The sequence below is a fragment of the Dama dama genome, chromosome 33 (assembly GCF_033118175.1).
Source record: "Dama dama isolate Ldn47 chromosome 33, ASM3311817v1, whole genome shotgun sequence".
Classification (NCBI taxonomy): Eukaryota; Metazoa; Chordata; class Mammalia; order Artiodactyla; family Cervidae; genus Dama; species Dama dama.
In genome coordinates, this window is record NC_083713.1 from 67,158,167 (window position 1) to 67,175,689 (window position 17,523).

Genomic DNA, 17,523 nt, shown 5'->3' on the forward strand with positions numbered 1-17,523 from the left:
GTTGCTTCCATGTCCTGGCTATTATAAACAGTGCTGCGATGAACATTGGGGTGCACGTGTCTCTTTCAGATCTGGTTTCCTCAGTGTGTATGCCCAGAAATGGTATTGCTGGGTCATATGGCAGTTCTATTTCCAGTTTTTTAAGAAATCTCCACACTGTTCTCCATAGCAGCTGTACTAGTTTGCATTCCCACCAACAGTGTAAGAGGGTTCCCTTTTCTCCACACCCTCTCCAGCATTTATTGCTTATAGACTTTTGGATAGCAGCCATCATTGCATGGGGTTTAAAAGAATCATATATTGGATATGATTCTTTTAAACCCCATGCAAATACATTTTCTTCAGTTTATAATTGCAGTCCCTTTGCGTGGAGCTCAGACTAAAGAATCTTGGGGTGGGGGATCATGCAGACAGCTATGTGGGGACCCAGCCCCTTCTACCAGCAGACCAACACCAGCCCCATGCCCCACTGGGTCACATTACCAGTCACATGGGGAGTCTAGTCCACCCTCCAGAGGGCCTGCAGCCACTGAATCAGGCACAGCCTTGCAGCCAAATGATCCAGGGGCCAGTGATGCCTACTAGCATGTCCTCAGTAGTTAGCTCAGTCACACCACCAGGGCATATACAGCCCACACTGGGGAACCCTAGATCACATGGCTCTGGTCACAAGAGAGGTGTATGCTGCTGGGTACTACACAGCATTTCCTACATAAGGGTTCTTCACAAAGATCAGGAAACATAACTCACCTACCTAACACATAGAGATAAAACAGAGAATCAGGCCAAATGAGGTGACAGAAGAATATGTTCTAGGTAAAAGGAGAAGACAACCTCTGAAAAAGAAGTAAGTGAAGTGGAGATAAGCAATTTATCTGATAAAGAGTTCAAAGTAATGATCATAAAGATGTTAAATGAACTTGGGAGAAGAACTGGATAAACACAGTGACAATTTCAACAAAGTCTGAAAATAAAAAAGTAAAAACAAATTAGAGTTAGAGAATATAATAACTGAAATTTAAAAAAATAAGAAATTCACAGTAGGTTACATGATACAGAGATGAGTGAACTGGAAGAGAGAATAATGGAAATCACTCAAACTAAACAGAAAAAAACAAAAACAAACAAAAAAACGAGGATAGTTTAAAAGCCCTCTGGGATAACATCAGATATACCAACATTCACTTTACAAAGGTACAAGGAGAAGAGAGAGTGAAAAAGGCCAATACATTATTTGAAGGAACAATACCTGGAAACTTTTGATACCTGAGAAAGGAAACAGACATCCAGGCCCAGGAATCACAGAGTTCTAAATGAGATTGGCTCAAAGAGGTCCACACCAAGACACATTACAGTTGGAATGGCAAAAATTATTGATAAGAAGAGAATCTTAAAGGCAGCAAAGGAAAAGCAACTACTCACATGCAAGGAGATTCCCATAAGGCTATCAGCTGACTTTTGAGCAGACACATTTTAGACAAGTAGGCAGTGGCGTGATATATTTAAAATGATGAAAGCTAAAAAGAAATCTTACAGCAAGATTATCATTCAGACTTGAAAAAGAGGTAAGTAGTTTTTGACTAGCAAAAGCTAACATAGCTCAGTATCACTAAACCGGCTTTGTAACATAAAGTAGAAAAGACCCAATATAAATATATATGAAGCTAATACAGGAGCACCTAATACATAAAACAAATGTTTAAAAGTATAAAGAGAGAAATTGACAGAAATATGAAAATAGTAGGATACTTTAACACCCCATTTACGTTAATGGATGGATCAACCAGACAGAAAATCAATAAGTGAACACTGGCTGTAAATAACACATTAGATAAATTGGAATTTTATATACATATTATATGTGTGTGTGTGTGTGTGTGTGTGTTCTGTGTTGGGTCACTCAGTCATGTCTGACTCTCTGTAACCCCATGGACTGCAGCCTGCCAGGCTCCTCTGTCCATGGAATTTTCCAGGCAAGAATACTAGAGTGTGTTGCCATTTCCTACTCCAGGGGATCTTCCCGACACAGGAATCAAATCCATGTCTCTTGCATTTTCGGCACTGGCAGGCAGATTCTTTACTACTAGCACCACCTGGGAAGCCATGTATATATGCATATATAGATATATACATATATATAATGTATATTATATATATGTATATATATATAGATGTATACATCTATATATACACACACATATAAATGTAAAACATTATATATGTATATAACATTTCATCCAAAATAACAGAATTCACATTCCTTTCAAGTGCACATGGAACATTCTCCAGAATACATCATATGCTTTACCATATAACAAATCCTAGTAAATTTAAGAAGATTGAAATCATATCAAGCATTTATTTTTCTGTCCACAGCAGTTTGAAACTAGGAATCAACTACAAGACAAAAACCTCAAAAAACACAAACACAGGAAGTCTAAATACCATTCTACTGTACATAACCAATGGGTCGTATAAAAAAATAAAAATAGAAAATCTTTGAGACAAATGAAAAGGGAAGCACAACTATCTGAAAATCTATGGGACACTGCAAAATTTGTTTTAAGAGGGAAATTGATAACCTTGCAAGCATATCTCAGAAAATAAGAAAAATCTCAAACAATTAACCTGACAAAAAGGAAGCAGAGAAAAGAACAAATAAAACCCCAAATTAGTAGAAGGGAAAAGAAATACAGATCAGAGTGAAAATAAATAAAATAGAGACTAAAATTGCAATTAAAAATATCAAGAAACTAAGAGTTGGTTCTTTGAAAATATAAATAAAATTAATGAATCTTTAACTGCACTCATCAGAAAAAAAAAAGAAAAGAGAGACATAGAGAGCATCCACATAAATAAAACCAGAAATGAAAGAGAGTTATAACTGACACCATAGAAATACAAAGGGTCATAGGGCTATTTACCAATTATTTTAAAATGTCCTATTTTCTAAGTTCAGGTTGGGACTCCTTCTATAATATTTTATATATAATCGTATATTTTATACACACACACACATACAATGTTATACAGTAAATCCTTGTTGTTCTTCTATTTTATATATAGTAGTATGTATCTATTAATCCAAAACTCCTAGGTTTATTTCCCTCCCCTTTCCCTTTTGGTAACCAAGTTTGTTTTTTATGTCTGTGAGTCTCTTTCTGTTTCTACGATATCATATTAAGTTTAGATGTCAATGCACTTATTTTTCTTTTAGACTGTGACATTTCTGTGGCAGAAATTATGTTTTGATAATTTTTCTTCCTCAGTTCTCAGCTGATACTTAAGAAAGTATGTTATATAAATGGACAAGTCATCAACAACTATTTATATGAAAAATCTTGAAAGTAAAGACAGAAGATATAACCTCTGCTTTCAAAGATTTTTCAATGCAGTGGAAGAAAAGCATTTATTCCCAGAAAGGCAAAATAATTGGTTGTGTACCAAAGAGCAGGACTTTCCTCCTATATTTACGGGAGTCAGGAAGGAAGGAGGCCTTCACCTTGGAGGACGATTTGAGAATCAGCCAGAGTAAGAAATAAGGAAGAAACTCGAGACAAGGACTATAAAGGAACACAATGGACTTCAGCATGTCATTTTCAGGGAATGACAGTAAGTGACTAGTTTGTCTAAAATGAAACCTCTCAATTAGCATGTAGGAAGATGAGAGTTAAGTTTTCTGTTAGGATGATGCTATAGGTTGTTAATTATGGTCTTATTTAAAATCTTCATTTTCCTCTTCAGAACATTAATGTAACTGATCATCATGGAGTGACATTATGAATTTTAACAGTGGAGTCTAGTATTTAATTAGAGGTAAAAATAAACTATTATAGTGTATTAAAAAAAAACAAACAACAAAAAACAATATGCCAGCCACCACCAAAATCAACTGAAAAATCCCTTTCCAAATGATAGAGCAAAACCCATTTTTTTCTACAGTATCTATTTAGTTCTATGTCTTTGTTTTAATGAGCATATTGAGGAGGTTTCAAACGAAAATACTAGGGCAATTAATAAGCAACTTGAAAATTTTAGATTTTGTCCCTGCCCCTCTCATCTACTGCAAAAGCTTCTTGTGTCTATTCTTACAATGGACTATTCATCACAGCTAAACAATGACTTGCTACCTTGGTGGCTTATACATGACCTCTTCATTCTTCTGTCTCTATATATCAATGTATATTTTAGAAGCTTTGGACTTGACAATAACTACACGATGTTCCCCAAATTTGGTAGAATTGGTAAAATGAAAATATAATATCTCTACCAAGAGAGTATCAGTGACTGAGTTTTATTTTCAATTTTAAGTCATTATTAAGGTCCCACATAAAGTCAGGCCAAAATATGGAAACAGAGAAGAAACCCTGTGGGGTTCTAAGAAAAGAGAGATGAACCTGGTTGCAACTGTCATCTGATATGTTCTCCAATGAGAATGAAACCAATGGAAATATGATTTAAAATGAAATAAGAATTTGCACAGGATTCACCCAGTTGGATATCAGGCAAAATGCTTATTGTATGTAGTGTTCCCAAAGGTAAGGCAACAGTTGTAATAATTAGGCGTTAGCTTCTCTAAATCAGACCTAAGCCCCCTTCATGTTTTTTACATTTCCAAATAACATAGTGGTAAATCTTATCTTTGCTGTTCTTTATTGTTTTCTCAACTATGTGAGAAGTCTTTTACCTGCACCATCTTAGTCAAGTCTCATATTTCCATACAGGTCCTTCTGTAGTAATTTGCCTGAGTTCACACAGATGCTAAATGCTAGATATGGGGCTCAAATCTACATCTGTTTCCAAAATCTAACCTCATAGTGTTTATTTTACCTACTGAAGTGAAGTGAAGTTGCTCAGTCATGTCTGACTCTTAGCGACCCCATGGACTGTAGCCTATCAGGCTCCTCCAACATGGGATTTTCCAGGCAAGAGTAGTGGAGTAGGTTGCCATTTACTTCTCCAGGGATCTTCCCAACCCAGGGATCGAACCCGGGTCTCCTGCATTGTAGGCAGACACTTTTACCGTCTGAGCCACCAGGGAAGCCTATTAGTAAGTCATTAACTTAAGTATTTACAATTCTACTGTTTTTCCTGATGCAAGTAATCCTACTGCATATGATAAAATCCACTGGGACTAGAAGGGGTTTTCAAAAGACATTTGAACCATCCTTATAATTTCAGCAGAATGACACTGAACATCTCTCCCTGTACCTCTTAAACTTTCCTCTACTCTTTAAGTAAATAAGTATGTGCATAAAGGCTCTTTCATTTTATAGGCACTGCTTTCCCCAGTTTATCATTTCAATATTTATTACCTCTTCTGCTTGTGTGTGCTTCCACAGGTATCACCCAATGTACTCAAAATGTGATTTGACCCCATCATCAGTCCAAAGATGCAGGGCATCTCTTACTCTGTGCTGAGTGAGTAACTAGTCCTAGGCTAACTGCTGAGGCAGGGTACCAAGAAATGATCTAAGCCCATAAAGAGCTTGAAAATTAGTTGATAAGACAAGGCATTTGCATATCTAACATACAGAGGTGGTATTGCTCATATGAAATTAAGTGCTAAATTGTATAATGGATTCTAATTTAACCGAGATTTCAGAGGGTAGCGATGAAAAGACAAAATAGTGGAAGATGCTTTCCAAGATGAAGGTATTCTTGGTCTTGAAGAAAGCTAGCTTTTGTTGGGTGTCTACTATTTGGCAGGCCACATGGTATGTGGCAAGTAATTCACTTATTCTTTCTCATTTGAGATTCATAAAATAGCCATTATTTTCACATTTTACAGAGAAGTTCAAAAGAATTTGACTGGCTGAAACCATACTAAGGTTTTGAATTGGACATTGTTCCCGAGTAATCTGAATCTAAACTGCTTTTCTTACTACGGTATAGTTGTCTGAATGATTGCTATACCTTATATTTGTTACCCCAAATACATTACCTTTTTGGTGATAGCTCTTTTATATTACTCTGGGAAAGAGAACCTCATACTCTCAATGTGTGTCCTTCAGGTAGTGCTGGCCTCTTTTCATCAATAATAGGGCTGAGCATATGACCCAGGTTTGGACAATCAAGAAAATCAGTTTCCCAGACTCACAGACTTAGAGAATGAACTTATGGTTTCCAGGGGGGAACACTGGGGGAAAGGAGTAGTTAGGGAGTTTGGGATGGATATGTACACACATCTCTGTTTAAAGTGGATAATCAACAAGGACCTACTGAATAGCACATGGAATATGGCTCAATGTTATATGGCAGTCTTCATGGGAAGAGAATTTGGGGGAGAATTGGAACATGTACATGTATGGTTGAATCTCTTCATTGTTCACCTGAAACTGCCACACATTGTTTGTTAATTGGCTATACCCCAATACTGGAGAAGGACATGGCAACCCAGTCTAGTATTCTTGCCTGGGAAATCCCATGGACAGAGGAACCTGGTGGGCTACATATAGTCCATGGGGTTGCAAAGCATCGGACATGACTTAATGACTAAACAACTCCAATACAAAATAAAAAGTTTAAAAAAAGAAAAGAAAAATCAGTTTCCCCAGCCACATTAACTGGTTCTGGTCATATTAGGTACATGTATTGGGATAGAAAGGGATACTTTCTCTTAGGGATTGAAGCTCTGAAGATAGGAGTTCATGGTTTTCAGTTGCCATCTTGCTACTAAAAGTGAGAAGGTATTTGAGAAGTACACCATTAGAAAAGAAAGCAACAAAAAAAGACTTGTGCATAAGAATTTGCTTGCCTGGGCAAGTGTGGATTAGTTTTTTATTTTTGTTTCAACCAATTGAGTTTGAAGTTTTGTTGTATAAAATAAAATGTACCCAGACATAAATGGAAGGTATTCTAACAGTGGTTGACAATTTTGAGGTGGCAGGATGAAACAAATGTAGAATGGGGAAAGTGGCATGTTTTAAATAAAGGCATTCAGAACACAGCATAAGGGTGAAATGAGTTGAAGGTGTTACATAGGAGACATACATTAAGATCCTTTTCATGAGCTTCTGCCCCTCACAGAAAATAGTTTGACTGACTTATGCTGATGGCATACTGACATTTAAGACAACACAGTAAAAATGTACTGAATGTTAAGATGCACTCTAGAAATAATGTCATCTGTGATAAAAAAAAAAAAAAAAAGGAAGATAAAACTGTAGTCACACTATCACAAATAGAAAATCTCTTGAGAAATATACTTACAGAGACATGCAGTGTTTAATGTATATTAAAACATTTTCCAAATGATACCATTGCCAGGAACACCATTGTTCATTTTAAAAGACAAATGCCTTCTAGAAATAAAACAGATGATTTAGAAAACACTTTGTTCAACTGCATTCTGAGGTTAACCGAGATACACTCCCAGTCCTTGCAATTTGAGGTGTTTTATAAAACTGATTTTCAATTGAGATTTTGAGATACCAGGGCTGGTCAAGATCTTTCATGGCCTTATTTCACCAAAATGTAGTGGCAATTAAAAAAAAAAAAAAGAAATCTTTTGTAAAACACCTCACAACAGCAAAAATAGTCAAGCAAATAGTTTGAATAAAGAACTCCATTGCACAGATAATTACTTTTGTTTTCTTCTGAGAAAAGTCAACCACAGTTTCAGTCTATTCCAACACATGATCTAAATTAGAAGTTTATTCCATCCAATTTTTTTCCTGCTTTATCTAAAAATTACTGTTGAAAAAGTCTTTGCTTTAAATAAATTATTAATATCTCCAAACCAATCCAAGTCAACAAATATTTACCAAACAATTTCTATGAGCCTTGCACTATTTGGTATTTCAAATACAAAGGAAAACAAAACAAAATAAAACTGATTCAATCCATCAAGGAAAAGCCTTAGTTTCCTTGTCTGCCAAATGGGGATGGTAGTGGTATTTACTTCATAAGATTGTTGGGATAAGTAAACTAATTTAGTATAGATAAAACACCTGGAACAGTAACTGAAAAACATTTTGTAAATAGTAGTAGTTATATTCTGTGAATGTATATTCTGTGACTATGTCTATTTGTTATGGTCATACTAAAAAGAGAATGACTGTCTCTATCCTAGGACTAGGGAAGTCTTCACCAAGAAGGGCTACTTTTAAATAGATCATTAATACAAGTTCACTAAATGGAAACATGTAGGTAGGATTTCTACGGAAAGACTGATGGGTCAAAATTCTTGAGCCTTAGAAGAGCTTGGTAAGTTTTAGGAATGATAAGTAGGCCACATTAGGTCTGAAGACTGCTTAAATTTCATTCACTGAAGAAAGGGGGGTAATTGAAGTTACTTTTTACAGACTGGTGGTATAATATGGCTTAGTTTCAGAATTGCCCCTGAATTATCAGATAAATATTAGCTATAAGAGTAGCATGATATGGAGTCACAATTGTCTGGTGAAGGATTGATGTTAGCTGAAACTCCAATACTTTTTTTTTTTTCCCTTCAAAACTGCATACTTTTTATTTTTTTTTTCCATTTATTTTTATTCATTGGAGGCTAATTACTTTACAATAGTGTTGTGGGTTTTGCCATACATTGACACGAATCAGCCATGTATTTACATGTGTTCCCCATCCCGATCCCCTCTCCCGCCTCCCTCTCCATCCCATCCCTCTGGGTCCTCCCAGTGCACCAGCCCTGAGCACCCGTCTCATGCATCCAACCTGGGCTGGTGATCTGTGAAACTCTAATACTTTGGCCACCTGATATGAAGAACTGACTCGTTGGAAAAGACCCTGATGCTGGGAAAGATTGAAGGCAGGAGGAAAAGGGGACAACAGAGGATGAGATGGTTGGATGGCATCACCGACTTGATGGACATGAGTTTGAGCAAGCTCCAGGAGTTGGTGATGGACAGGGAAGGCTTGCGTGCTGCAATCCATGGGGTTGCAAAGAGTCAGACACTACTGAGCGACTGAACTGAACTGATGCTGTTAAATGATTTCTCCTTTTGAAAATGTGACTAGTAATTTTTATCTCAGAGAATTAATTTAAAAAGACATAGACTCCTATGTATATTAAGTACTATGTGGTGCTTTCCTATACACATTGTGAAAAGTAAATAAGATATATACATTATAAAAACATTATACAATATATTTACTAATACTTTGATGCTCATTTTAAAAGTTGTTAGCCAATTTAATAAATATGAGACTTTGTTGAACTCTTTAACAAGAGGAAATTTTGAGCATAACCAAAATACAGTAGTGTAAAAATAGTATAATGAACTTTCGTCATTTATCTTCATTGTTAACACATGCCCATTTTATTTCATCCATACTCCCACTACCTTCTCTTGCTCCCTGGAATAGTTTGAAGCAAATTTCAAAGAAATAGAATTTCATTTGTAAATAATTAAACATGCATCTCTAAGAGTTAAGAACTCCTTGGGGGGAAGAAATATATCCCAATACCTTCATTATCTATAAAAGATAATTGATAGTAATTCTGTAATATTTTCAAGTATCCAATTTATGCTCACAATTATGTTCAGCTTGCTTTAATCAGGATTCAAATAAGGCATATGTTGTGTTTTAACTTTTTTTCTCAGATGCTTTTGATCTGATCATCTCTTTCTATTTCTATGCAGTTGTGATTTTGTTGTTGTATTGTTGAAGATACCTGGTTGTGTGTGTGCTACAGTTTTCCACTTTATAGATTTTGCTTACTGCATCTTTGAAGTGTCTCTAACAGGATCTTCTGCCTCCAGTATTTTCTGTCAATTGTTGTTTAGATCTAGTTGTTGTTTAGCTGCTAAATCATGTCTGACTTGTTGCAACCCCATGGACTGCAGCACTCCAGCTTTCCCTGTCTTTCACTGTCTCCTGGAGTATGCTCAAATTCATGTCCATTGAGTCAGTGATGCCATTCAACCATTCTCATCCTCTGTCGTCCCCTTCTCCTCCTGCCTTCAATCTTTCCCAGCATCAGGGTCTTTTCCAATGAGTCAGCTGTTTGCATCAAGTGGTCACAGTATTGGAGCTCTTCAGCTTCAGCATCAGTCCTTCCCATGAATAATCACAGTAGATTTCCTTTAGGATTGACTGATTTGATTTCCTTAGATCTAGAGGCTGCACCAGATTGAGACATGCCTTTTAGATAGATTGCTTCATACTGCTCCTGCTAAGTCCCTTCATTCGTGTCTGACTCTGTGAGACCCCATAGACAGCAGCCCACCAGGCCCCCCGTCCCTGGGATTCCCCAGGCAAGAACACTGGAGTGGGTTGCCATGTCCTTCTCCAATGCATGAAAGTGAAAAGTGAAAGGGAAGTCGCTCAGTCATGTCCGAATCTTAGCGACCCCATGACTGCAGCCTACCAGGCTCCTCCGTCCATGGGATTTTCTGGGCAAGAGTACTGGAGTGGGGTGCCATTGCCTTCTCCGAGATTGCTTCATAAGCAGTACATCATCGTGAGGTATGTTGTGTTTTGTTTTGCCTCCCATTTTGTGATATCAGCTTTTGGTAACCATTATTTGCAACTTCCCTTGAGACCCAGACAATAAAGAATCTGCCTGCAGTACAGGAGACCTGGGTTCAATTCCTAGGTTGGGAAGATATCCTGGAGAAGCAACTGGCTGCTCACTCCAGTATTCTTGCATGGAGAATCCCATGGACAGAGGAGCCTGACAGGCTGCAGTCCATGGGGGTGTCATAAAGGGTTGCACATGAGTAAGCAACTAACATTTTCACTTTCATTTACAACTTGTAAAGTGGTAGTAGTTTATTTCTATTATTTCTTCTTTATTTAAGCTGAGATAATTTTATTAAAAGAAGCCTCTCCTTATCAACTGTTTAGATACCCTGAGGGATAATAGGATAAATAAATACCTAATACTTTTTATTTATCATCTTTCAAAGTCATGAGTTGATACCTTAATTGTCTCCAAAGATAATGGTTGAATTTTAAGAAATATCATTATAAACTAATAGGTTGAGGAACAACTGCACTTGCTAACAGTGCTGAGGCTCAGGTTTTCCCAACTTCGGATGGCAAAAGTAAATTCAAGTTGGCACCGCAACACTTTTGAGGACTTTCTTTCTGCTACTATATGCTACTCTAGGCTCATTCTATGTCTTTCCTGCTGCAGACCTGGAATTGGCCAGTTCTCCAAGCAGCCCTTGTTCCTTTAGTAGAATTTCTCTAGTGACTAAGATTTAGGAATTAAGAATGCTTAAGGCTTTTAGTGTTGGTCTTTGTTTCTAGATCATTTCACTGACAGAACAAAAGAGATTTTTAAAAATACATATGAGTTTATACTGATGACTCCAAGTTCAGAGCTATAGAATTTTTATTTACTCTCACCAATCCTTCATTTTCTTACTCCCATGTCAAAAATTATGGTTCTCACCATGATTGTAGTTACTCATTTGCTTCAACACGTACTACCTATAAAACGCACACAGAAAACTACCCACCAATATGATTATGCAAAACCAGTTTATAATTGATTGTTTTCAAAGTTCATTTTGCCCTTAGGACATATCTCATTACAGACATATAGTGAAAACTCTGTATTTTATGGTCGTTTGGAATAGTTCTTCTTTCTGTAGTCATGCCACCAGTTGGATAAGCCATCAGGTTTATCAGTTTCCTTTTACTTTAAAAATATGTAGATTTCCTTTTAAATTTAAGTTATATTTTATAATTAGGTAGACTATGAACATGGCTTTAAAAATCAAATCTACAAGCAAAGTGTATTCAAAAAAATGGGCTACTGAGACTAAGATACGTGGTTTGAACAGCCTCTTTGCCAGAGGAATTGGGGGTGATGTTGTTGCTAGATGCATACTTCTTTGAAATTTCTATTAATAGTTTTAGAAATGACATAGGGGTCATCCACCTAGAACCATGTCTCATCTGGGAATCAAAGGAGTTGTCTGGCAAAGACTAGCAATAGGAAAACACTTATGAAAGAGCTGAGATTTCTGTTGTTTTAAAAAAAAAGACACTAAGATTCAAGTAATATTTTGAAAGCTTTGAAAATTAAATAAAAAATGTCAGTCACAATCTCCTTCTACCTTTGTGGATATTTTATGTATCTGTTTTACAGACTTGACATTGAGAGGTTGCCTATTACTTGACATTTGGCCCCTTTATTTGACCTTCTATCATAAATATTTTCCAGGTTGTAGCATATTCTCCCTATTATCATTGTAGTGGCTTCACACTATTCCATCAAGTGGATGGACCTTAATTTAATTAGCTGCTGCACCATTGTAGAACACTTAGGCAGGCTCCAATTGTTTTGCTGTTCTAATAATCTTGCAGGGAACACATGATGCTTTGTAAAAATAACCTAAGCATTGTCTTCAGCTGTCAGCAGTAACAAGTAATATTTTTGATCATCTGGGTGCTTAATATTTTAGCAGGTCTTGTTCACCAATTAGATGAAATATTCGCTAATTAGAATGTAAAGGAGAACAAACCATTAACTCATTATTTTTAACTAGCTGCCAAGACAGCAGATAGAATTCAGTAGTATCTGAAACACTGGCCTGAAGTCGCCCTCTGTGAGCACGTCAGTCTGTACTCAAGACAGGTTTTCTATGTGCTTCTCTGCTCTGTAAAAAATGCGATTCCGTAACTCTGTCCTCTGGCAGATCCTATTTTGTGCTACTTCTCATGCCAGAGAAGTACAATTTAACTAATATTGCTGAATATCGAGGCTTCCATTAGGGTCAACATAACCTGCCACACATGCTTCTATAACATCAGCCACACTGCTGAACCCCCAGGGACCTCTGTGGTTTTATGTAATAAGTTTATAACAAACAAGAAAGTGAATAGAGAGGAATAAGCTGGGGGTGTTTGGGATATGAAAGCAAGGGTACAGGCAGAAGAAAGCATGGGATCATATGGTCGATTGGGTAGAAGCCAGATACCCCAAAGTACACTGGGTAGAAGTTTTGCAGTGTCGTAGGATCCTTGGGTGATCAAGCCCTTGGATCTCCCTATGTGGTATCCAGTATGTGATTTAAGTCAGATTCCAGCATTTATGCAAACTTAGGATTGTTAGGGATCAGAACTGAGAATGTCTTGGAAATGGCATTGGTGAAACACACACAGAGCTGTGATGGTGAATGCCTGTCCGAAGACGGGGCATGATGGGTTCAGAGAGTTAGATCTGGGTAGTTTGAGGGTTATCTGGAATTTGGTGCTTTTCACACCCCTGGAAATGTTGCCATGGTGGATTGGAGCTTGGATTTTCTCTTCACTAGTGAAAGGAATTTTGAAGATTTAAATCAACTAAGGCAGAGTATAAAGCTTGTTGGTTATGTCTATCATTTAAAGTCAGAGAAGCACTTCTGAGGTTCCAGGGAGTTATAATGCAAATCTGTGACAGGTCACATCAGTTTTCTTATGTTGGGCCTTAAACTACCATAGATTAAATAAACAACCATGATTTCAGATGTGCAAAAGCTGATTTTTTTCCTAAAATCTAAGACTGTGGATTTTAGATATTTTATGCTTCTGAGGCTTAATTCCTGTCAGGTTAATTTCCTTACAGATTGGAAAAAGGTCTATATTTTGAATTAGATATTCATATGATGCAGGAGTCAGTTTTTCCCCAAAGACAGTTCCTGCTGAGATTTAAGTGGGTAGGATCATAGTCACATGAAGCATAAAATGTCTAATTGTGCCATCATCTGATCTGAATATGATTTCATTTAAAATTTTGCTAACTTCATTAAGACACAAAGAAAGAAAGGGCAATTCAACTAAAATAATTAACTAGAAATTTTCATGTGAGGTCTTTTGTCAGCCTTAATCATTGACCTGGCCTTTAACAACATGTGTCTTCTTACTGATAGCCCAACTCTTCAACTAAAATTCTCCTTTCTTGAGATCATCTGTGCACCACCTCTTAAACCATCTGAGCTGCAGGGAAAATCTTAGACACAAAGAATAGCGATGATGTTATGATATGTTGAAAGATGAATGATGGGGTGCCCTTCACTAACTCTGGAAGCTCAGGTAACCATCTAATCCTTCTGTGGAGCCATCTTTTAACTCCATGTTTTGGAATCCATGGGAAAGTTGGTGAAATGAAGAGTGGAGACTTGGGGTCTTCTTTTTAATTTTAACTTTTTATTTTATATTTGAGTATAGCTGTTTAAACAATGTTGCAATGGTTTCAGGTGCCCAGCAGAGTGACTCAACCATACATATACAAGTATCAATTCTCTCCCAAACTCCCATTCCATCCAAGCTGCTACATAACATTGAGCAGAGTTTTTTGTGCTATACAGTAGGTCCTTCTTGGTTATCCATTTTAAATATAGCAGTGTGTCCATGTCAATCTCCAAATCCCTAACTATCCCTTCCCTTGGGTCTTCTTATTTCCTTCTCTTTGTGACAAATATCACTTTTCACTTTTTCCAAAACTCCTAAGAAGGAAAGCTAATTTAAAAAAAAAACAAAAAAAACTAAGAGTTTATTTAGGATAGTAACTTGCATTTCTTTGATAATGGCATACAAATGTATGGTAGGTCATGTGCTTTCTCCTCCCATGAATTATTTTAAATAACTCCTCAGGTGTTTTGGATTTGCAGCCAAATTTGAGAACAACTGGCTGGTGGAAAGAGATGACACAGAGTCATAAGCTCTGGCATTGGTAACAAAAAAAACTATGCCGTCTGATACCATAAAACCTCACCTCCCTGAATTCATATATCCTCATTTATAAGATAAAAACTTTACAGTAAAAGGTTACTAATGTCTATTTTTTCTCCCTAACAAGTTCTGTTTCTCTTTCCTCTAAAATCAGTCATCAGCCTGCCTCTGTGTTCTTGCTGAATTATGTAATACCTGTCAGTGGTTAACTGGGCATGATGGATTATAGAAAAACGTTTAGATCATTCAAAACCCAAGTGATAACATATTTGAAAACATGCCTATTATATACTCTTAACAAAGGCTCTAATGAAAGGTTGGTTAAAGTTTTCAAGATACAAAGGACTCCTATAAACCAGACACAAAATGGGCTTGAGTCATGAATGGAAAATTTATAAAGAAATGATAATGGATAATAACATTTGAAAAGAAGTTCAATCCTATTAATAATAAAATAAATATAATTTATCTGGAAATAATAACAGCATACCATTGTGTGCTGGATCTGATTATGCTGGCTAAAGTAAAAGAATGAAGATACTCAGTGGTAGTGAGATGGTGAGGCTTTTGCAGGAATGGTATCATTATTACAGCCACCATGAGGGAAAATTCAAGGACATGACATGAACTTAAATTCTTAAGAGTGTGCAAACCCAGTGAGCCTACATTTCTAAGAATTTACTTCAGTTCAGTCACTTAGTCATGTCTGACTCTGCAACCGCATGGACGGCAGCATGCCAGGCTTCCCTGTCCATCACCAACTCCCAGAGTTTGCTCAAACTCATGTCCATCAAGTGGTGCCATCCAACCATCCAACCATCTCATCCTTTGTCATCCCCTTCTCCTCCTGCTTTCAATCTTTCCCAGCAGCAGAGTCTTTTCCAATGAGTCAGTTCTTTGCATGAGGTGGTCAACATAATGGAGCTTCAGCTTTAGCATCAGTCCTCTCAATGAGTATTCAGGACTGATTTCCTTTAGGATGAACTGGTTTGATCTCTTTGCAGTCCAAGGGACTCTCAAGAGTCTTTTCCAATACCACAGTTCAAAAGCATCATTTCTTCAGTGCTCAACTTTCTTTATGAGAGTCCAACTCTCACTAATTTCTAAGTGAGAAAATAATCAGTCAATATTCAAAGATGTTTATACAAGGACATTCATAGTAATATTGTTTTTAATATTCAGAATCTAAAAGTAACACCAGTGGTTATCAATGAATAAATTTTAAAATATCCTTTCAAAAGACTTTGACCTTGAAAGATAATGATGTAGGTATATATTTATCTATAAAAAATAGATGTTTGATATACAGCTTTAAGTTAAAATGTTATAAATGATTATATGTACATATATATACATACATAGGTACATGCATAAATAACTTATGAAAGTTGGAATATTATAAATGAACACTTTGGTGATAATCCTTTCCAGGTTGATGCTATATTTCTTCTTTGATTCCCTGTATTTTATAATTGGGTTCTAAAATTTTAAAGTGTGTTGGTAATTAAATTTTCATTAATTCAAAGTTGCTCTAATTTAGGCCAACATGCTAGGAAAGTATGGGGCTTGCCTGGCAGCTTTCCTGGTAAAGAGTATGCCTGCAATGCAGGAGACCCCAGTTCAATCTCTGGGTTGGGAAGATCCCCTGGAGGAGGGCATGGTAACCCCCTCCGGTATTCTTTCCTTGAGAATGCCTGTGGACAGAGGATCCTAGCAGACTACAGTCCATGGGTCACAAAGAGTTGGGCATGACTAAGCACAGCACAGCGCCAGGAAAGGATACTATTTCAAAATGTGCTGGTGACTTCTTAAGGGTTTATCTCAAGCTCTTTGAAAGTCTCAGAAAAACCACTGGAACTACTGACTGAGGCAGGATGTTTTTATTCTGTCCAGTTCAGGCCAATATTAACAAAACTAAAATAATCCCAGAATCACATGGCATGCAGCGTCTGAGTTGGAAAGTTCAGCTTATTAAATGAAAACATAATATCCATTTTCCTGTCTCCTCTTCTCATTCCATTTTCACTTGGTCATTTACAATTAAGGGAGAGGAAAATATATTATTATGAAAAAGATGTTATTAAGAATCTTCCTGTCTCAGCCTTGCTTTAAGACAAAGAGAGGCATGTGAGGCCAGGTCACCAAAACAGGAATCCCAATAAGGTGAAGAAGGGGGACTTCTCTGGTGGGCCAGGGGCCAAGACTCCATGCTCCCAGTGCAGGGTGCCAGGGCTCAATCCCTGATCAGGAGACTCAATCCCGCATGCCACAATTAAGAACTGGAGCAGCCATAGATAAGATGACCAAGAGCCACCTCTGACCTATTAAAGAGAGATGAGAGGTTAAGAGAATTTGCTGTAGATTGAAACAGGGTTTTTATTTATTTTTGAAAATTTTTTTAAATAAATGAACCCATTTTATTCAAGTATTAATTGTTTAAAAAAGTTGAAGTACAATTGCTGCATTTAAAAAAGTGAAACTGCATACTACATTTCTAGCTTGGTAAATAAATGAGTTTGATATAACAGTTGAGCACGGTACAGTGCAAGACTGGTAAATGAAAGAACAATTGGTTTAGCCTTAAAGCATATTAATGCATAGAAAGTTTTGATTACTCCAGCTGTTAGCTGAATTAAGTGTATCTTTGAGACTAAAGTAACTGAAAGACTTTTTATTATTGGACATTTACCAAAAACTCACAGGGCCAGCCTGAGTGTTCATACAGTGTCAGAAAGAAGACTAGCACTCACCCCTCAATTCTACTCCTGGGTATATCTGAAAAAAAAAAAAAAAAAACAACAACATAATTTGAAAAAAAAAATGCATGTTCCCTAATGTTAATAGTAGCATTATTTATAATTGCCAAGTAATGCAAGCAAGTGTTCCATGACAGAA

General features: G+C 36.7%; 1 non-coding gene across 1 annotated transcript; it reads right to left on the bottom strand.

Annotated features, from left to right (window-relative positions):
- Positions 1-4,968: 4,968 nt before the first annotated feature.
- On the bottom strand, positions 4,969-5,041 carry TRNAC-ACA (transfer RNA cysteine (anticodon ACA)). Its single transcript has one exon. It is a non-coding gene; the product is annotated as a tRNA-Cys (tRNA).
- Positions 5,042-17,523: the final 12,482 nt, after the last annotated feature.